Source organism: Pseudophryne corroboree, chromosome 3, assembly GCF_028390025.1.
Source record: "Pseudophryne corroboree isolate aPseCor3 chromosome 3, aPseCor3.hap2, whole genome shotgun sequence".
Taxonomy (NCBI): Eukaryota; Metazoa; Chordata; class Amphibia; order Anura; family Myobatrachidae; genus Pseudophryne; species Pseudophryne corroboree.
The window spans coordinates 114,534,939-114,549,972 of record NC_086446.1 but is presented as its reverse complement, the minus strand read 5'-3'; the positions used below and the strand labels follow the sequence as shown (position 1 = coordinate 114,549,972).

General features: G+C 41.3%; 49 non-coding genes and 18 pseudogenes across 49 annotated transcripts; all 67 read left to right on the top strand.

Moving 5' to 3' along the window:
- The first annotated feature begins 51 nt into the window (after positions 1–51).
- Positions 52–170, top strand: LOC134886403 (5S ribosomal RNA). The gene has a single exon (XR_010170487.1). It is a non-coding gene; the product is annotated as a 5S ribosomal RNA (ribosomal RNA).
- A 107-nt stretch (positions 171–277) lies between these two features.
- LOC135059857 (5S ribosomal RNA) lies at positions 278–396 on the top strand. The gene has a single exon (XR_010246255.1). It is a non-coding gene; the product is annotated as a 5S ribosomal RNA (ribosomal RNA).
- A 107-nt stretch (positions 397–503) lies between these two features.
- LOC135063731 (5S ribosomal RNA) lies at positions 504–622 on the top strand. The gene has a single exon (XR_010250055.1). It is a non-coding gene; the product is annotated as a 5S ribosomal RNA (ribosomal RNA).
- Positions 623–729: 107 nt separating this feature from the next.
- Positions 730–848, top strand: LOC135063103 (5S ribosomal RNA). The gene has a single exon (XR_010249442.1). It is a non-coding gene; the product is annotated as a 5S ribosomal RNA (ribosomal RNA).
- A 107-nt stretch (positions 849–955) lies between these two features.
- Positions 956–1,073, top strand: LOC134894214 (5S ribosomal RNA; annotated as a pseudogene).
- A 107-nt stretch (positions 1,074–1,180) lies between these two features.
- On the top strand, positions 1,181–1,299 carry LOC134888412 (5S ribosomal RNA; annotated as a pseudogene).
- A 107-nt stretch (positions 1,300–1,406) lies between these two features.
- On the top strand, positions 1,407–1,525 carry LOC134901610 (5S ribosomal RNA). The gene has a single exon (XR_010175097.1). It is a non-coding gene; the product is annotated as a 5S ribosomal RNA (ribosomal RNA).
- Positions 1,526–1,632: 107 nt separating this feature from the next.
- LOC135063065 (5S ribosomal RNA) lies at positions 1,633–1,751 on the top strand. The gene has a single exon (XR_010249405.1). It is a non-coding gene; the product is annotated as a 5S ribosomal RNA (ribosomal RNA).
- Positions 1,752–1,858: 107 nt separating this feature from the next.
- Positions 1,859–1,977, top strand: LOC135064442 (5S ribosomal RNA). The gene has a single exon (XR_010250749.1). It is a non-coding gene; the product is annotated as a 5S ribosomal RNA (ribosomal RNA).
- Positions 1,978–2,084: 107 nt separating this feature from the next.
- LOC134893856 (5S ribosomal RNA) lies at positions 2,085–2,203 on the top strand (annotated as a pseudogene).
- Positions 2,204–2,310: 107 nt separating this feature from the next.
- LOC135059855 (5S ribosomal RNA) lies at positions 2,311–2,429 on the top strand. The gene has a single exon (XR_010246253.1). It is a non-coding gene; the product is annotated as a 5S ribosomal RNA (ribosomal RNA).
- Positions 2,430–2,535: 106 nt separating this feature from the next.
- Positions 2,536–2,654, top strand: LOC134890084 (5S ribosomal RNA; annotated as a pseudogene).
- A 107-nt stretch (positions 2,655–2,761) lies between these two features.
- On the top strand, positions 2,762–2,881 carry LOC134893784 (5S ribosomal RNA; annotated as a pseudogene).
- A 107-nt stretch (positions 2,882–2,988) lies between these two features.
- LOC134886250 (5S ribosomal RNA) lies at positions 2,989–3,107 on the top strand. The gene has a single exon (XR_010170339.1). It is a non-coding gene; the product is annotated as a 5S ribosomal RNA (ribosomal RNA).
- A 107-nt stretch (positions 3,108–3,214) lies between these two features.
- Positions 3,215–3,333, top strand: LOC135063412 (5S ribosomal RNA). The gene has a single exon (XR_010249745.1). It is a non-coding gene; the product is annotated as a 5S ribosomal RNA (ribosomal RNA).
- A 106-nt stretch (positions 3,334–3,439) lies between these two features.
- Positions 3,440–3,558, top strand: LOC134891834 (5S ribosomal RNA; annotated as a pseudogene).
- A 107-nt stretch (positions 3,559–3,665) lies between these two features.
- On the top strand, positions 3,666–3,784 carry LOC135058766 (5S ribosomal RNA). Its single transcript, XR_010245190.1, has one exon. It is a non-coding gene; the product is annotated as a 5S ribosomal RNA (ribosomal RNA).
- A 107-nt stretch (positions 3,785–3,891) lies between these two features.
- LOC135069150 (5S ribosomal RNA) lies at positions 3,892–4,010 on the top strand. The gene has a single exon (XR_010255339.1). It is a non-coding gene; the product is annotated as a 5S ribosomal RNA (ribosomal RNA).
- Positions 4,011–4,117: 107 nt separating this feature from the next.
- LOC134888278 (5S ribosomal RNA) lies at positions 4,118–4,236 on the top strand. The gene has a single exon (XR_010171125.1). It is a non-coding gene; the product is annotated as a 5S ribosomal RNA (ribosomal RNA).
- A 107-nt stretch (positions 4,237–4,343) lies between these two features.
- Positions 4,344–4,462, top strand: LOC134887529 (5S ribosomal RNA; annotated as a pseudogene).
- Positions 4,463–4,569: 107 nt separating this feature from the next.
- Positions 4,570–4,688, top strand: LOC134888758 (5S ribosomal RNA; annotated as a pseudogene).
- Positions 4,689–4,795: 107 nt separating this feature from the next.
- LOC135066836 (5S ribosomal RNA) lies at positions 4,796–4,914 on the top strand. Its single transcript, XR_010253074.1, has one exon. It is a non-coding gene; the product is annotated as a 5S ribosomal RNA (ribosomal RNA).
- A 107-nt stretch (positions 4,915–5,021) lies between these two features.
- Positions 5,022–5,140, top strand: LOC134887344 (5S ribosomal RNA; annotated as a pseudogene).
- Positions 5,141–5,247: 107 nt separating this feature from the next.
- LOC135069699 (5S ribosomal RNA) lies at positions 5,248–5,366 on the top strand. The gene has a single exon (XR_010255879.1). It is a non-coding gene; the product is annotated as a 5S ribosomal RNA (ribosomal RNA).
- A 107-nt stretch (positions 5,367–5,473) lies between these two features.
- On the top strand, positions 5,474–5,592 carry LOC134902153 (5S ribosomal RNA). Its single transcript, XR_010175625.1, has one exon. It is a non-coding gene; the product is annotated as a 5S ribosomal RNA (ribosomal RNA).
- A 106-nt stretch (positions 5,593–5,698) lies between these two features.
- Positions 5,699–5,817, top strand: LOC135068228 (5S ribosomal RNA). The gene has a single exon (XR_010254434.1). It is a non-coding gene; the product is annotated as a 5S ribosomal RNA (ribosomal RNA).
- Positions 5,818–5,924: 107 nt separating this feature from the next.
- LOC134888266 (5S ribosomal RNA) lies at positions 5,925–6,043 on the top strand. The gene has a single exon (XR_010171123.1). It is a non-coding gene; the product is annotated as a 5S ribosomal RNA (ribosomal RNA).
- A 106-nt stretch (positions 6,044–6,149) lies between these two features.
- Positions 6,150–6,268, top strand: LOC135070245 (5S ribosomal RNA). The gene has a single exon (XR_010256416.1). It is a non-coding gene; the product is annotated as a 5S ribosomal RNA (ribosomal RNA).
- A 107-nt stretch (positions 6,269–6,375) lies between these two features.
- On the top strand, positions 6,376–6,494 carry LOC135059239 (5S ribosomal RNA). The gene has a single exon (XR_010245650.1). It is a non-coding gene; the product is annotated as a 5S ribosomal RNA (ribosomal RNA).
- Positions 6,495–6,601: 107 nt separating this feature from the next.
- On the top strand, positions 6,602–6,720 carry LOC134888254 (5S ribosomal RNA). Its single transcript, XR_010171122.1, has one exon. It is a non-coding gene; the product is annotated as a 5S ribosomal RNA (ribosomal RNA).
- A 107-nt stretch (positions 6,721–6,827) lies between these two features.
- LOC135060420 (5S ribosomal RNA) lies at positions 6,828–6,946 on the top strand. The gene has a single exon (XR_010246814.1). It is a non-coding gene; the product is annotated as a 5S ribosomal RNA (ribosomal RNA).
- Positions 6,947–7,053: 107 nt separating this feature from the next.
- On the top strand, positions 7,054–7,172 carry LOC134884942 (5S ribosomal RNA). Its single transcript, XR_010169073.1, has one exon. It is a non-coding gene; the product is annotated as a 5S ribosomal RNA (ribosomal RNA).
- Positions 7,173–7,279: 107 nt separating this feature from the next.
- On the top strand, positions 7,280–7,398 carry LOC135058952 (5S ribosomal RNA). Its single transcript, XR_010245372.1, has one exon. It is a non-coding gene; the product is annotated as a 5S ribosomal RNA (ribosomal RNA).
- A 107-nt stretch (positions 7,399–7,505) lies between these two features.
- Positions 7,506–7,624, top strand: LOC135062297 (5S ribosomal RNA). Its single transcript, XR_010248650.1, has one exon. It is a non-coding gene; the product is annotated as a 5S ribosomal RNA (ribosomal RNA).
- Positions 7,625–7,731: 107 nt separating this feature from the next.
- LOC134888243 (5S ribosomal RNA) lies at positions 7,732–7,850 on the top strand. Its single transcript, XR_010171120.1, has one exon. It is a non-coding gene; the product is annotated as a 5S ribosomal RNA (ribosomal RNA).
- A 107-nt stretch (positions 7,851–7,957) lies between these two features.
- On the top strand, positions 7,958–8,076 carry LOC135059854 (5S ribosomal RNA). The gene has a single exon (XR_010246252.1). It is a non-coding gene; the product is annotated as a 5S ribosomal RNA (ribosomal RNA).
- A 107-nt stretch (positions 8,077–8,183) lies between these two features.
- LOC134892840 (5S ribosomal RNA) lies at positions 8,184–8,301 on the top strand (annotated as a pseudogene).
- A 107-nt stretch (positions 8,302–8,408) lies between these two features.
- On the top strand, positions 8,409–8,527 carry LOC135065191 (5S ribosomal RNA). The gene has a single exon (XR_010251478.1). It is a non-coding gene; the product is annotated as a 5S ribosomal RNA (ribosomal RNA).
- A 107-nt stretch (positions 8,528–8,634) lies between these two features.
- LOC135062839 (5S ribosomal RNA) lies at positions 8,635–8,753 on the top strand. Its single transcript, XR_010249180.1, has one exon. It is a non-coding gene; the product is annotated as a 5S ribosomal RNA (ribosomal RNA).
- A 107-nt stretch (positions 8,754–8,860) lies between these two features.
- On the top strand, positions 8,861–8,979 carry LOC135064896 (5S ribosomal RNA). Its single transcript, XR_010251193.1, has one exon. It is a non-coding gene; the product is annotated as a 5S ribosomal RNA (ribosomal RNA).
- A 107-nt stretch (positions 8,980–9,086) lies between these two features.
- On the top strand, positions 9,087–9,205 carry LOC135068454 (5S ribosomal RNA). The gene has a single exon (XR_010254655.1). It is a non-coding gene; the product is annotated as a 5S ribosomal RNA (ribosomal RNA).
- Positions 9,206–9,312: 107 nt separating this feature from the next.
- LOC135063954 (5S ribosomal RNA) lies at positions 9,313–9,431 on the top strand. Its single transcript, XR_010250273.1, has one exon. It is a non-coding gene; the product is annotated as a 5S ribosomal RNA (ribosomal RNA).
- A 107-nt stretch (positions 9,432–9,538) lies between these two features.
- LOC135065810 (5S ribosomal RNA) lies at positions 9,539–9,657 on the top strand. The gene has a single exon (XR_010252080.1). It is a non-coding gene; the product is annotated as a 5S ribosomal RNA (ribosomal RNA).
- A 107-nt stretch (positions 9,658–9,764) lies between these two features.
- On the top strand, positions 9,765–9,883 carry LOC134888757 (5S ribosomal RNA; annotated as a pseudogene).
- Positions 9,884–9,990: 107 nt separating this feature from the next.
- LOC134886189 (5S ribosomal RNA) lies at positions 9,991–10,109 on the top strand. The gene has a single exon (XR_010170280.1). It is a non-coding gene; the product is annotated as a 5S ribosomal RNA (ribosomal RNA).
- A 107-nt stretch (positions 10,110–10,216) lies between these two features.
- LOC135060419 (5S ribosomal RNA) lies at positions 10,217–10,335 on the top strand. Its single transcript, XR_010246813.1, has one exon. It is a non-coding gene; the product is annotated as a 5S ribosomal RNA (ribosomal RNA).
- A 107-nt stretch (positions 10,336–10,442) lies between these two features.
- LOC135059853 (5S ribosomal RNA) lies at positions 10,443–10,561 on the top strand. The gene has a single exon (XR_010246251.1). It is a non-coding gene; the product is annotated as a 5S ribosomal RNA (ribosomal RNA).
- Positions 10,562–10,668: 107 nt separating this feature from the next.
- LOC135065439 (5S ribosomal RNA) lies at positions 10,669–10,787 on the top strand. The gene has a single exon (XR_010251723.1). It is a non-coding gene; the product is annotated as a 5S ribosomal RNA (ribosomal RNA).
- Positions 10,788–10,894: 107 nt separating this feature from the next.
- LOC134888231 (5S ribosomal RNA) lies at positions 10,895–11,013 on the top strand. The gene has a single exon (XR_010171118.1). It is a non-coding gene; the product is annotated as a 5S ribosomal RNA (ribosomal RNA).
- A 107-nt stretch (positions 11,014–11,120) lies between these two features.
- LOC134886402 (5S ribosomal RNA) lies at positions 11,121–11,239 on the top strand. Its single transcript, XR_010170486.1, has one exon. It is a non-coding gene; the product is annotated as a 5S ribosomal RNA (ribosomal RNA).
- A 107-nt stretch (positions 11,240–11,346) lies between these two features.
- On the top strand, positions 11,347–11,465 carry LOC135059852 (5S ribosomal RNA). Its single transcript, XR_010246250.1, has one exon. It is a non-coding gene; the product is annotated as a 5S ribosomal RNA (ribosomal RNA).
- A 107-nt stretch (positions 11,466–11,572) lies between these two features.
- LOC134888220 (5S ribosomal RNA) lies at positions 11,573–11,691 on the top strand. Its single transcript, XR_010171117.1, has one exon. It is a non-coding gene; the product is annotated as a 5S ribosomal RNA (ribosomal RNA).
- Positions 11,692–11,798: 107 nt separating this feature from the next.
- On the top strand, positions 11,799–11,917 carry LOC134887924 (5S ribosomal RNA; annotated as a pseudogene).
- Positions 11,918–12,024: 107 nt separating this feature from the next.
- Positions 12,025–12,142, top strand: LOC134892816 (5S ribosomal RNA; annotated as a pseudogene).
- A 107-nt stretch (positions 12,143–12,249) lies between these two features.
- LOC134888411 (5S ribosomal RNA) lies at positions 12,250–12,368 on the top strand (annotated as a pseudogene).
- Positions 12,369–12,475: 107 nt separating this feature from the next.
- Positions 12,476–12,594, top strand: LOC134901599 (5S ribosomal RNA). The gene has a single exon (XR_010175085.1). It is a non-coding gene; the product is annotated as a 5S ribosomal RNA (ribosomal RNA).
- Positions 12,595–12,701: 107 nt separating this feature from the next.
- LOC135063064 (5S ribosomal RNA) lies at positions 12,702–12,820 on the top strand. Its single transcript, XR_010249404.1, has one exon. It is a non-coding gene; the product is annotated as a 5S ribosomal RNA (ribosomal RNA).
- A 107-nt stretch (positions 12,821–12,927) lies between these two features.
- On the top strand, positions 12,928–13,046 carry LOC134891267 (5S ribosomal RNA; annotated as a pseudogene).
- Positions 13,047–13,153: 107 nt separating this feature from the next.
- On the top strand, positions 13,154–13,272 carry LOC135062819 (5S ribosomal RNA). The gene has a single exon (XR_010249162.1). It is a non-coding gene; the product is annotated as a 5S ribosomal RNA (ribosomal RNA).
- A 107-nt stretch (positions 13,273–13,379) lies between these two features.
- On the top strand, positions 13,380–13,497 carry LOC134892892 (5S ribosomal RNA; annotated as a pseudogene).
- Positions 13,498–13,604: 107 nt separating this feature from the next.
- On the top strand, positions 13,605–13,723 carry LOC134888410 (5S ribosomal RNA; annotated as a pseudogene).
- A 107-nt stretch (positions 13,724–13,830) lies between these two features.
- LOC134888208 (5S ribosomal RNA) lies at positions 13,831–13,949 on the top strand. Its single transcript, XR_010171115.1, has one exon. It is a non-coding gene; the product is annotated as a 5S ribosomal RNA (ribosomal RNA).
- Positions 13,950–14,056: 107 nt separating this feature from the next.
- LOC134884524 (5S ribosomal RNA) lies at positions 14,057–14,175 on the top strand. Its single transcript, XR_010168668.1, has one exon. It is a non-coding gene; the product is annotated as a 5S ribosomal RNA (ribosomal RNA).
- A 107-nt stretch (positions 14,176–14,282) lies between these two features.
- On the top strand, positions 14,283–14,401 carry LOC134886401 (5S ribosomal RNA). The gene has a single exon (XR_010170485.1). It is a non-coding gene; the product is annotated as a 5S ribosomal RNA (ribosomal RNA).
- A 107-nt stretch (positions 14,402–14,508) lies between these two features.
- Positions 14,509–14,627, top strand: LOC135059851 (5S ribosomal RNA). Its single transcript, XR_010246249.1, has one exon. It is a non-coding gene; the product is annotated as a 5S ribosomal RNA (ribosomal RNA).
- Positions 14,628–14,734: 107 nt separating this feature from the next.
- On the top strand, positions 14,735–14,853 carry LOC135060718 (5S ribosomal RNA). Its single transcript, XR_010247110.1, has one exon. It is a non-coding gene; the product is annotated as a 5S ribosomal RNA (ribosomal RNA).
- A 107-nt stretch (positions 14,854–14,960) lies between these two features.
- LOC134891873 (5S ribosomal RNA) overlaps positions 14,961–15,034 on the top strand; it is a 119-nt pseudogene continuing 45 nt past the window's right edge.

Here is a 15,034-nt window from a genome sequence, read left to right as displayed (position 1 = left end):
TATGAACCAGTAGTTAGAAGTAGAAAAGTACTAACAGAAACCATAAAGCTCTTCTACAGCCACACCACACTGGATATGCCCAATCTCATCTGATCTTAGAAGCTAAGCAGTGTTGGGCCTGGTTAGTACTTGGATGGGAGACCACCTGGGAATACAAGGTGCTGTAGATATTTTTATACTGCCAACACCATTCTGTTGATGCATTCCATTTTAAAATGTATTCATTTATGAACCAGTAGTTAGAAGTAGAAAAGTTCTAACAGAAACCAGAAAGTTCATCTACAGCAACACCACACTGGATACGCCCAATCTCATCTGATCTTGGAAGCTAAGCAGTGTTGGGCCTGGTTAGTACTTGGATGGGAGACCACCTGGGAATACAAGGTGCTGTAGATATTTTTATACTACCAACACCGTTCTGTTGATGCATTCCATTTTCAAACGTATTCATTTATGAAACAGTAGTTAGAAGTAGAAAAGTTCTAACAGAAACCATAAAGCTCATCTACAGCCACACCACACTGGATACGCCCAATCTTATCTGATCTTGGAAGCTAAGCAGTGTTGGGCCTGGTTAGTACTTGGATGGGAGACCACCTGGGAATACAAGGTGCTGTAGATATTTTTATACTACCAACACCGTTCTGTTGATGCATTCCATTTTCAAACGTATTCATTTATGAACCAGTAGTTAGAAGTAGAAAAGTTCTAACAGAAACCACAAAGCTCATCTACAGCCACACCACACTGGATACGCCCAATCTCATCTGATATTGGAAGTTAAGCAGTGTTGGGCCTGGTTAGTACTTGGATGGGAGACCACTTGGGAATACAAGGTGCTGTAGATATTTTTATACTGCCAACACCGTTCTGTTGATGCATTCCATTTTCAAACGTATTCATTTATGAACCAGTAGTTAGAAGTAGAAAAGTTCTAACAGAAACCACAAAGCTCATCTACAGCCACACCACACTGGATACGCTCAATCTCATCTGATATTGGAAGCTAAGCAGTGTTGGGCCTGGTTAGTACTTGGATGGGAGACCACCTGGGAATACAAGGTGCTTAGATATTTTTATACTGCCAACACCGTTCTGTTGATGCATTCCATTTTCAATCGTATTAATTTATGAACCAGTAGTTAGAAGTAGAAAATTTCTAACAGAAACCACAAAGCTCATCTACAGCCACACCACACTGGATACGCCCAATCTCATATGATTTTGGAAGCTAAGCAGTGTTGGGCATGGTTAGTACTTGGATGGGAGACCACCTGGGAATACAAGGTGCTGTAGATATTTTTATACTGCAAACACCGTTCTGTTGATGCATTCCATTTTCAAACGTATTCATTTATGAACCAGTAGTCAGAAGTAGAAAAGTTCTAACAGAAACCACAAAGCTCATCTACAGCCACACCACACTGGATACGCCCAATCTCATCTGATCTTGGAAGCTAAGCAGTGTTGGGCCTGGTTAGTACTTGGATGGGAGACCACCTGGGAATACAAGGTGCTGTAGATTTTTTTATACTACCAACACCGTTCTGTTGATGCATTCCATTTTCAAACGTATTCATTTATGAAACAGTAGTTAGAAGTAGAAAAGTTCTAACAGAAACCGTAAAGCTCATCTACAGCCACACCACACTAGATACGCCCAATCTCATCTGATCTTGGAAGCTAAGCAGTGTTGGGCCTGGTTAGTACTTGGATGGGAGACCACCTGGGAATACAAGGTGCTGTAGATATTTTTATACTACCAACACCGTTCTGTTGATGCATTCCATTTTCAAATGTATTCATTTATGAACCAGTAGTTAGAAGTAGAAAAGTACTAACAGAAACCATAAAGCTCTTCTACAGCCACACCACACTGGATATGCCCAATCTCATCTGATCTTGGAAGCTAAGCAGTGTTGGGCCTGGTTAGTACTTGGATGGGAGACCACCTGGGAATACAAGGTGCTGTAGATATTTTTATACTACCAACACCGTTCTGTTGATGCATTCCATTTTCAAACGTATTCATTTATGAACCAGTAGTTAGAAGTAGAAAAGTTCTAACAGAAACCATAAAGCTCATCGAGAGCCAAGCCACACTGGATACGCCCAATCTCATCTGATCTTGGAAGCTAAGCAGTGTTGGGCCTGGTTAGTAATTGGATGGGAGACCACCTGGGAATGCAAGGTGCTGTAGATATTTTTATACTACCAACACCGTTCTGTTGATGCATTCCATTTTCAAACGTATTCATTTATGAACCAGTAGTTAGAAGTAGAAAAGTTCTAACAGAAACCAGAAAGTTCATCTACAGCAACACCACACTGGATACGCCCAATCTCATCTGATCTTGGAAGCTAAGCAGTGTTGGGCCTGGTTAGTACTTGGATGGGAGACCACCTGGGAATACAAGGTGCTGTAGATATTTTTATACTGCCAACACCGTTCTGTTGATGCATTCATTTTCAAACGTATTCATTTATGAACCAGTAGTTAGAAGTACAAAAGTTCTAACAGAAATCACAAAGCTCATCTACAGTAACACCATACTGAATACGCCCAATCTCATCTGATCTTGGAAGCTAAGCAGTGTTGGGACTGGTTAGTACTTGGATGGGAGACCACCTGGGAATACAAGGTGCTGTAGATATTTTTATACTGCCAACACCGTTCTGTTGATGCATTCCATTTTCAAACGTATTCATTTATGAACCAGTAGTTAGAAGTAGAAAAGTTCTAACAGAAACCACAAAGCTCATCTACAGCCACACCGCACTGGATACGCCCAATCTCATCTGATCTTGGAAGCTAAGCAGTTATTGGGCCTGGTTAGTACTTGGATGGGAGACCACCTGGGAATACAAAGTGCTGTAGATATTTTTATACTGCCAACACCGTTCTGTTGATGCATTCCATTTTCAAACGTATTCATTTATGAACCAGTAGTTAGAAGTAGAAAAGTTCTAACAGAAACCACAAAGCTCATCTACAGCCACACCGCACTGGATACGCCCAATCTCATCTGATCTTGGAAGCTAAGCAGTGTTGGGCCTGGTTAGTACTTGGATGTGAGACCACCTAGGAATACAAGGTGCTGTAGATATTTTTATACTGCCAACACCGTTCTGTTGATGCATTCCATTTTCAAATGTATTCATTTATGAACCAGTAGTTAGAAGTAGAAAAGTTCTAACAGAAACCAGAAAGTTCATCTACAGCAACACCACACTGGATACGCCCAATCTCATCTGATCTTGGAAGCTAAACAGTGTTGGGCCTGGTTAGTACTTGGATGGGAGACCACCTGGGAATACAAGGTGCTGTAGATATTTTTATACTGCCAACACCGTTCTGTTGATGCATTCATTTTCAAACGTATTCATTTATGAACCAGTAGTTAGAAGTACAAAAGTTCTAACAGAAACCACAAAGCTCATCTACAGTAACACCATACTGAATACGCCCAATCTCATCTGATCTTGGAAGCTAAGCAGTGTTGGGACTGGTTAGTACTTGGATGGGAGACCACCTGGGAATATAAGGTGCTGTAGATATTTTTATACTGCCAACACCGTTCTGTTGATGCATTCCATTTTCAAACGTATTCATTTATGAACCAGTAGTTAGAAGTAGAAAAGTTCTAACAGAAACCACAAAGCTCATCTACAGCCACACCACACTGGATACGCCCAATCTCATCTGATCTTGGAAGCTAAGCAGTGTTGGGCCTGGTTAGTACTTGGATGGGAAACCACCTGGGAATACAAGGTGCTGTAGATATTTTTATACTGCCAACACCGTTCTGTTGATGCATTCCATTTTCAAACGTATTCATTTATGAACCAGTAGTTAGAAGTAGAAAAGTTCTAACAGAAACCACAAAGCTCATCTACAGCCACACCACACTGGATACGCCCAAGCTCATCTGATCTTGGAAGCTAAGCAGTGTTGGGCCTGGTTAGTACTTGGATGGGAAACCACCTGGGAATACAAGGTGCTGTAGATATTTTTATACTGCCAACACCGTTCTGTTGATGCATTCCATTTTCAAACGTATTCATTTATGAACCAGTAGTTAGAAGTAGAAAAGTTCTAACAGAAACCACAAAGCTCATCTACAGCCACACCACACTGGATACGCCCAATCTCATCTGATCTTGGAAGCTAAGCAGTGTTGGGCCTGGTTAGTACTTGGATGGGAGACCACCTGGGAATACAAGGTGCTGTAGATATTTTTATACTGCCAACACCGTTCTGTTGATGCATTCCATTTTCAAACGTATTCATTTATGAACCAGTAGTTAGAAGTAGAAAAGTTCTAACAGAAAACACAAAGCTCATCTACAGCCACACCACACTGGATACGCCCAATCTCATCTGATCTTGGAAGCTAAGCAGTGTTGGGCCTGGTTAGTACTTGGATGGGAGACCACCCAGTAATACAAGGTGCTGTAGATATTTTTATACTGCCAACACCGTTCTGTTGATGCATTCCATTTTCAAACGTATTCATTTATGAACCAGTAGTTAGAAGTAGAAAAGTTCTAACAGAAACAACAAACCTCATCTACAGCCACAGCACACTGGATACGCCCAATCTCATCTAATCTTGGAAGCTAAGCAGTGTTGGGCCTGGTTAGTACTTGGATGGGAGACCACCTGGGAATACAAGGTGCTGTAGATATTTTTATACTGCCAACACCGTTCTGTTGATGCATTCCATTTTCAAACGTTTTCATTTATGAACCAGTAGTTAGAAGTAGAAAAGTTCTAACAGAAACCACAAAGCTCATCTACAGCCACACCACACTGGATACGCCCAATCTCATCTGATCTTGCAAGCTAAGCAGTGTTGGGCCTGGTTAGTACTTGGATGGGAGACCACCTGGGAATACAAGGTGCTGTAGATAGTTTTATACTGCCAACACCGGTCTGTTGATGCATTCCATTTTCAAACGTTTTCATTTATGAACCAGTAGTTAGAAGTAGAAAAGTTCTAACAGAAACCACAAAGCTCATCTACAGCCACACCACACTGGATACGTCCAATCTCATCTGATTTTGGAAGCTAAGCAGTGTTGGGCCTGGTTAGTACTTGGATGGGAGACCACCTAGGAATACAAGGTGCTGTAGATATTTTTATACTGCCAACACCGTTCTGTTGATGCATTCAATTTTCAAATGTATTCATTTATGAACCAGTAGTTAGAAGTAGAAAAGTTCTAACAGAAACCAGAAAGTTCATCTACAGCAACACCACACTGGATACGCCCAATCTCATCTGATCTTGGAAACTAAGCAGTGTTGGGCCTGGTTAGTACTTGGATGGGAGACCACCTGGGAATACAAGGTGCTGTAGATATTTTTATACTGCCAACACCGTTCTGTTGATGCATTCCATTTTCAAACGTATTCATTTATGAACCAGTAGTTAGAAGTAGAAAAGTTCTAACAGAAACCACAAAGCTCATTTACAGCCACACCACACTGGATACGCCCAATCTCATCTGATCTTGGAAGCTAAGCAGTGTTGGGCCTGGTTAGTACTTGGATGGGAGACCACCTGGGAATACAAGGTGCTGTAGATATTTTATACTGCCAACACCGTTCTGTTGATGCATTCCATTTTCAAACGTATTCATTTATGAACCAGTAGTTAGAAGTAGAAAAGTTCTAACAGAAACCACTAAGCTCATCTACAGCCACACCACACTGGATACGCCCAATCTCATCTGATCTTGGAAGCTAATCAGTGTTGGGCCTGGTTAGTACTTAAATGGGAGACCACCTGGGAATACAAGGTGCTGTAGATATTTTTATACTGCCAACACCGTTCTGTTGATGCATTCCATTTTCAAACGTATTCATTTATGAACCAGTAGTTAGAAGTAGAAAAGTTCTAACAGAAACCACAAAGCTCATCTACAGCCACACCACACTGGATACGCCCAATCTCATCTGATCTTGGAAGCTAAGCAGTGTTGGGCCTGGTTAGTACTTGGATGGGAGACCACCTGGGAATACAAGGTGCTGTAGATATTTTTATACTGCCAACACCGTTCTGTTGATGCATTCCATTTTCAAAGTATTCATTTATGAACCAGTAATTAGAAGTAGAAAAGTTCTAACAGAAACAACAAAGCTCATCTACAGCCACGTCACATTGGATACGCCCAATCTCATCTGATCTTGGAAGCTAAGCAGTGTTGGGCCTGGTTAGTACTTGGATGGGAGACCACCTGGGAATACAAGGTGCTGTAGATATTTTTATACTGCCAACACCGTTCTGTTGATGCATTCCATTTTCAAACGTTTTCATTTATGAACCAGTAGTTAGAAGTAGAAAAGTTCTAACAGAAACCACAAAGCTCATCTACAGCCACACCACACTGGATACGCCCAATCTCATCTGATCTTGGAAGCTAAGCAGTGTTGGGCCTGGTTAGTACTTGGATGGGAGACCACCTGGGAATACAAGGTGTTGTAGATATTTTTATACTGCCAACACCGGTCTGTTGATGCATTCCATTTTCAAACGTTTTCATTTATGAACCAGTAGTTAGAAGTAGAAAAGTTCTAACAGAAACCACAAAGATCATCTACAGCCACACCACACTGGATACGCCCAATCTCATCTGATCTTGGAAGCTAAGCAGTGTTGGGCCTGGTTAGTACTTGGATGGGAGACCACCTGGGAATACAAGGTGCTGTAGATATTTTTATACTGCCAACACCGGTCTGTTGATGCATTCCATTTTCAAACGTTTTCATTTATGAACCAGTAGTTAGAAGTAGAAAAGTTCTAACAGAAACCACAAAGCTCATCTACAGCCACACCACACTGGATACGCCCAATCTCATCTGATCTTGGAAGCTAAGCAGTGTTGGGCCTGGTTAGTACTTGGATGGGAGACCACCTAGGAATACAAGGTGCTGTAGATATTTTTATACTGCCAACACCGTTCTGTTGATGCATTCAATTTTCAAACGTTTTCATTTATGAACCAGTAGTTAGAAGTAGAAAAGTTCTAACAGAAACCACAAAGCTCATCTACAGCCACACCACACTGGATACGCCCAATCTCATCTGATCTTGGAAGCTAAGCAGTGTTGGGCCTGGTTAGTACTTGGATGGGAGACCACCTGGGAATACAAGTTGCTGAAGATATTTTTATACTGCCAACACCGTTCTGTTGATGCATTCCATTTTCAAACGTATTCATTTATGAACCAGTAGTTAGAAGTAGAAAAGTTCTAACAGAAACCACAAAGTTCATCTACAGCCACACCACACTTGATACGCCCAATCTCATCTGATCTTGGAAGCTAAGCAGTGTTGGGCCTGGTTAGTACTTGGATGGGAGACCACCTGGGAATACAAGGTGCTGTAGATATTTTTATACTGCCAACACCGTTCTGTTGATGCATTCCATTTTCAAACGTATTCATTTATAAACCAGTAGTTAGAAGTAGAAAAGTTCTAACAGAAACCATAAAGCTCATCTACAGCCACACCACACTGGATACGTCCAATCTCATCTGATCTTGGAAGCTAAGCAGTGTTGGGCCTGGTTAGTACTTGGATGGGAGACCACCTGGGAATACAAGGTGCTGTAGATATTTTTATACTGCCAACACCGTTCTGTTGATGCATTCCATTTTCAAACGTATTCATTTATGAACCAGTAGTTAGAAGTAGAAAAGTTCTAACAGAAACCACAAAGCTCATCTACAGCCACACCACACTGGATACGCCCAATCTCATCTGATCTTGGAAGCTAAGCAGTGTTGGGCCTGGTTAGTACTTGGATGGGAGACCACCTGGGAATACAAGGTGCTGTAGATATTTTTATACTGCCAACACCGTTCTGTTGATGCATTCCACTTTAAAACGTATTCATTTATGAACCAGTAGTTAGAAGTAGAAAAGTTCTAACAGAAACCAGAAAGTTCATCTACAGCAACACCACACTGGATACGCCCAATCTCATCTGATCTTGGAAGCTAAGCAGTGTTGGGCCTGGTTAGTACTTGGATGGGAGACCACCTGGGAATACAAGGTGCTGTAGATATTTTTATACTGCCAACACCGTTCTGTTGATGCATTCCATTTTCAAACGTATTCATTTATGAACCAGTAGTTAGAAGTAGAAAAGTTCTAACAGAAACCATAAAGCTCATCTACAGCAACACCACACTTGATACGCCCAATCTCATCTGATCTTGGAAGCTAAGCAGTGTTGGGCCTGGTTAGTACTTGGATGGGAGACCACCTGGGAATACAAGGTGCTTAGATATTTTTATACTGCCAACACCGTTCTGTTGATGCATTCCATTTTCAAACGTATTCATTTATGAACCAGTAGTTAGAAGTAGAAAATTTCTAACAGAAACCACAAAGCTCATCTACAGCCACACCACACTGGATACGCCCAATCTCATCTGATCTTGGAAGCTAAGCAGTGTTGGGCATGGTTAGTACTTGGATGGGAGACCACCTGGGAATACAAGGTGCTGTAGATATTTTTATACTGCAAACACCGTTCTGTTGATGCATTCCATTTTCAAACGTATTCGTTTATGAACCAGTAGTTAGAAGTAGAAAAATTCTAACAGAAACCACAAAGCTCATCTACAGCCACACCACACTGGATACGCCCAATCTCATCTGATCTTGGAAGCTAAGCAGTGTTGGGCCTGGTTAGTACTTAGATGGGAGACCACCTAGGAATACAAGGTGCTGTAGATATTTTTATACTACCAACACCGTTCTGTTGATGCATTCCATTTTCAAACGTATTCATTTATGAAACAGTAGTTAGAAGTAGAAAAGTTCTAACAGAAACCATAAAGCTCATCTACAGCCACACCACACTAGATACGCCCAATCTCATCTGATCTTGGAAGCTAAGAAGTGTTGGGCCTGGTTAGTACTTGGATGGGAGACCACCTGGGAATACAAGGTGCTGTAGATATTTTTATACTGCCAACACCATTCTGTTGATGCATTCCATTTTCAAACGTATTCATTTATGAACCAGTAATTAGAAGTAGAAAAGTTCTAACAGAAACCATAAAGCTCATCTAGAGCCAAGCCACACTGGATACGCCCAATCTCATCTGATCTTGGAAGCTAAGCAGTGTTGGGCCTGGTTAGTACTTGGATGGGAGACCACCTGGGAATACAAGGTGCTGTAGATATTTTTATACTGCCAACACCATTCTGTTGATGCATTCCATTTTCAAACATATTCATTTATGAACCAGTAGTTAGAAGTAGAAAAGTTCTACCAGAAACCACAAAGCTCATCTACAGCCACACCACACTGGATACGCCCAATCTCATCTGATCTTGGAAGCTAAGCAGTGTTGGGCCAGGTTAGTACTTGGATGGGAGACCACCTGGGAATACAAGATGCTGTAGATATTTTTATACTGCCAACACCGTTCTGTTGATGCATTCCATTTTCAAACGTATTCATTTATGAACCAGTAGTTAGAAGTAGAAAAGTTCTAACAGAAACCACAAAGCTCATCTACAGCCACACCACATTGGATACGCCCAATCTCATCTGATCTTGGAAGCTAAGCAGTGTTGGGCCTGGTTAGTACTTGGATGGGAGACTACCTGGGAATACAAGGTGCTGTAGATATTTTTATACTGCCAACACCGTTCTGTTGATGCATTCCATTTTCAAACGTATTCATTTATGAACCAGTAGTTAGAAGTAGAAAAGTTCTAACAGAAACAACAAAGCTCATCTACAGCCACAGCACACTGGATACGCCCAATCTCATCTAATCTTGGAAGCTAAGCAGTGTTGGGCCTGGTTAGTACTTGGATGGGAGACCACCTGGGAATACAAGGTGCTGTAGATATTTTTATACTGCCAACACCGTTCTGTTGATGCATTCCATTTTCAAACGTTTTCATTTATGAACCAGTAGTTAGAAGTAGAAAAGTTCTAACAGAAACCACAAAGCTCATCTACAGCCACACCACACTGGATACGCCCAATCTCATCTGATCTTGGAAGCTAAGCAGTGTTGTGCCTGGTTAGTACTTGGATGGGAGACCAAATGGGAATACAAGGTGCTGTAGATATTTTTATACTGCCAACACCGGTCTGTTGATGCATTCCATTTTCAAACGTTTTCATTTATGAACCAGTAGTTAGAAGTAGAAAAGTTCTAACAGAAACCACAAAGCTCATCTACAGCCACACCACACTGGATACGCCCAATCTCATCTGATCTTGGAAGCTAAGCAGTGTTGGGCCTGGTTAGTACTTGGATGGGAGACCACCTAGGAATACAAGGTGCTGTAGATATTTTTATACTGCCAACACCGTTCTGTTGATGCATTCAATTTTCAAATGTATTCATTTATGAACCAGTAGTTAGAAGTAGAAAAGTTCTAACAGAAACCAGAAAGTTCATCTACAGCAACACCACACTGGATACGCCCAATCTCATCTGATCTTGGAAGCTAAGCAGTGTTGGGCCTGGTTAGTACTTGGATGGGAGACCACCTGGGAATACAAGGTGCTGTAGATATTTTCATACTGCCAACACCGTTCTGTTGATGCATTCAATTTTCAAATGTATTCATTTATGAACCAGTAGTTAGAAGTAGAAAAGTTCAAACAGAAACCACAAAGCTCATCTACAGCCACACCACACTGGATACGCCCAATCTCATCTGATCTAGGAAGCTAAGCAGTGTTGGGCCTGGTTAGTACTTGGATGGGAGACCACCTGGGAATACAAGGTGCTGTAGATATTTTTATACTACCAACACCGTTCTGTTGATGCATTCCATTTTCAAACGTATTCATTTATGAACCAGTAGTTAGAAGTAGAAAAGTTCTAACAGAAACCATAAAGCTCATCTACAGCCACACCACACTGGATACGCCCAATCTCATCTGATCTTGGAAGCTAAGCAGTGTTGGGCCTGGTTAGTACTTGGATGGGAGACCACCTGGGAATACAAGGTGCTGTAGATATTTTTATACTACCAACACCGTTCTGTTGATGCATTCCATTTTCAAATGTATTCATTTATGAACCAGTAGTTAGAAGTAGAAAAGTACTAACAGAAACCATAAAGCTCTTCTACAGCCACACCACACTGGATATGCCCAATCTCATCTGATCTTAGAAGCTAAGCAGTGTTGGGCCTGGTTAGTACTTGGATGGGAGACCACCTGGGAATACAAGGTGCTGTAGATATTTTTATACTGCCAACACCATTCTGTTGATGCATTCCATTTTAAAATGTATTCATTTATGAACCAGTAGTTAGAAGTAGAAAAGTTCTAACAGAAACCAGAAAGTTCATCTACAGCAACACCACACTGGATACGCCCAATCTCATCTGATCTTGGAAGCTAAGCAGTGTTGGGCCTGGTTAGTACTTGGATGGGAGACCACCTGGGAATACAAGGTGCTGTAGATATTTTTATACTACCAACACCGTTCTGTTGATGCATTCCATTTTCAAACGTATTCATTTATGAAACAGTAGTTAGAAGTAGAAAAGTTCTAACAGAAACCATAAAGCTCATCTACAGCCACACCACACTGGATACGCCCAATCTCATCTGATCTTGGAAGCTAAGCAGTGTTGGGCCTGGTTAGTACTTGGATGGGAGACCACCTGGGAATACAAGGTGCTGTAGATATTTTTATACTACCAACACCGTTCTGTTGATGCATTCCATTTTCAAACGTATTCATTTATGAACCAGTAGTTAGAAGTAGAAAAGTTCTAACAGAAACCACAAAGCTCATCTACAGCCACACCACACTGGATACGCCCAATCTCAGCTGATATTGGAAGCTAAGCAGTGTTGGGCCTGGTTAGTACTTGGATGGGAGACCACTTGGGAATACAAGGTGCTGTAGATATTTTTATACTGCCAACACCGTTCTGTTGATGCATTCCATTTTCAAACGTATTCATTTATGAACCAGTAGTTAGAAGTAGAAAAGTTCTAACAGAAACCACAAAGCTCATCTACAGCCACACCACACTGGATACGCCCAATCTCATCTGATATTGGAAGCTAAGCAGTGTTGGGCCTGGTTAGTACTTGGATGGGAGACCACCTGGGAATACAAGGTGCTTAGATATTTTTATACTGCCAACACCGTTCTGTTGATGCATTCCATTTTCAATCGTATTCATTTATGAACCAGTAGTTAGAAGTAGAAAATTTCTAACAGAAACCACAAAGCTCATCTACAGCCACACCACACTGGATACGCCCAATCTCATATGATTTTGGAAGCTAAGCAGTGTTGGGCATGGTTAGTACTTGGATGGGAGACCACCTGGGAATACAAGGTGCTGTAGATATTTTTATACTGCAAACACCGTTCTGTTGATGCATTCCATTTTCAAACGTATTCATTTATGAACCAGTAGTTAGAAGTAGAAAAGTTCTAACAGAAACCACAAAGCTCATCTACAGCCACACCACACTGGATACGCCCAATCTCATCTGATCTTGGAAGCTAAGCAGTGTTGGGCCTGGTTAGTACTTGGATGGGAGACCACCTGGGAATACAAGGTGCTGTAGATTTTTTTATACTACCAACACCGTTCTGTTGATGCATTCCATTTTCAAACGTATTCATTTATGAAACAGTAGTTAGAAGTAGAAAAGTTCTAACAGAAACCATAAAGCTCATCTACAGCCACACCACACTAGATACGCCCAATCTCATCTGATCTTGGAAGCTAAGCAGTGTTGGGCCTGGTTAGTACTTGGATGGGAGACCACCTGGGAATACAAGGTGCTGTAGATATTTTTATACTACCAACACCGTTCTGTTGATGCATTCCATTTTCAAATGTATTCATTTATGAACCAGTAGTTAGAAGTAGAAAAGTTCTAACAGAAACAATAAAGCTCATCTAGAGCCAAGCCACACTGGATACGCCCAATCTCATCTGATCTTGGAAGCTAAGCAGTGTTGGGCCTGGTTAGTAATTGGATGGGAGACCACCTGGGAATGCAAGGTGCTGTAGATATTTTTATACTACCCACACCGTTCTGTTGATGCATTCCATTTTCAAACGTATTCATTTATGAACCAGTAGTTAGAAGTAGAATAGTTCTAACAGAAACCACAAAGCTCATCTACAGCCACACCACACTGGATACGCCCAATCTCATCTGATTTTGGAAGCTAAGCAGTGTTGGGCCTGGTTAGTACTTGGATGGGAGACCACCTGGGAATACAAGGTGCTGTAGATATTTTTATACTGCCAACACCGTTCTGTTGATGCATTCCATTTTCAAATGTATTCATTTATGAACCAGTAGTTAGAAGTAGAAAAGTTCTAACAGAAACCACAAAGCTCATCTACAGCCACACCACACTGGATACGCCCAATCTCATCTGATCTTGGAAACTAAGCAGTGTTGGGCCTGGTTAGTACTTGGATGGGAGACCACCTGGGAATACAAGGTGCTTAGATATTTTTATACTGCCAACACCGTTCTGTTGATGCATTCCATTTTCAAACGTATTCATTAATGAACCAGTAGTTAGAAGTAGAAAATTTCTAACAGAAACCACAAAGCTCATCTACAGCCACACCACACTGGATACGCCCAATCTCATATGATTTTGGAAGCTAAGCAGTGTTGGGCATGGTTAGTACTTGGATGGGAGACCACCTGGGAATACAAGGTGCTGTAGATATTTTTATACTGCAAACACCGTTCTGTTGATGCATTCCATTTTCAAACGTATTCATTTGTGAACAAGTAGTTAGAAGTAGAAAAGTTCGAACAGAAACCAGAAAGCTCATCTACAGCCACACCACACTGGATACGCCCAATCTCATCTGATCTTGGAAGCTAAGCAGTGTTGGGCCTGGTTAGTACTTGGATGGGAGACCACCTGGGAATACAAGGTGCTGTAGATATTTTTATACTACCAACACCGTTCTGTTGATGCATTCCATTTTCAAACGTATTCATTTATGAAACAGTAGTTAGAAGTAGAAAAGTTCTAACAGAAACCGTAAAGCTCATCTACAGCCACACCACACTAGATACGCCCAATCTCATCTGATCTTGGAAGCTAAGCAGTGTTGGGCCTGGTTAATACTTGGATGGGAGACCACCTGGGAATACAAGGTGCTGTAGATATTTTTATACTACCAACACCGTTCTGTTGATGCATTCCATTTTCAAATGTATTCATTTATGAACCAGTAGTTAGAAGTAGAAAAGTACTAACAGAAACCATAAAGCTCTTCTACAGCCACACCACACTGGATATGCCCAATCTCATCTGATCTTAGAAGCTAAGCAGTGTTGGGCCTGGTTAGTACTTGGATGGGAGACCACCTGGGAATACAAGGTGCTGTAGATATTTTTATACTGCCAACACCATTCTGTTGATGCATTCCATTTTAAAATGTATTTATTTATGAACCAGTAGTTAGAAGTAGAAAAGTTCTAACAGAAACCAGAAAGTTCATCTACAGCAACACCACACTGGATACGCCCAATCTCATCTGATCTTGGAAGCTAAGCAGTGTTGGGCCTGGTTAGTACTTGGATGGGAGACCACCTGGGAATACAAGGTGCTGTAGATATTTTTATACTACCGACACCGTTCTGTTGATGCATTCCATTTTCATACGTATTCATTTATGAAACAGTAGTTAGAAGTAGAAAAGTTCTAACAGAAACCATAAAGCTCATCTACAGCCACACTACACTGGATACGCCCAATCTCATCTGATCTTGGAAGCTAAGCAGTGTTGGGCCTGGTTAGTACTTGGATGGGAGACCACCTGGGAATACAAGGTGCTGTAGATATTTTCATACTACCAACATCGTTCTGTTGATGCATTCCATTTTCAAACGTATTCATTTATGAACCAGTAGTTAGAAGTAGAAAAGTACTAACAGAAACCATAAAGCTCTTCTACAGCCACACCACACTGGATATGCCCAATCTCATCTCATCTTGGAAGCTAAGCAGTGTTGGGCCTGATTA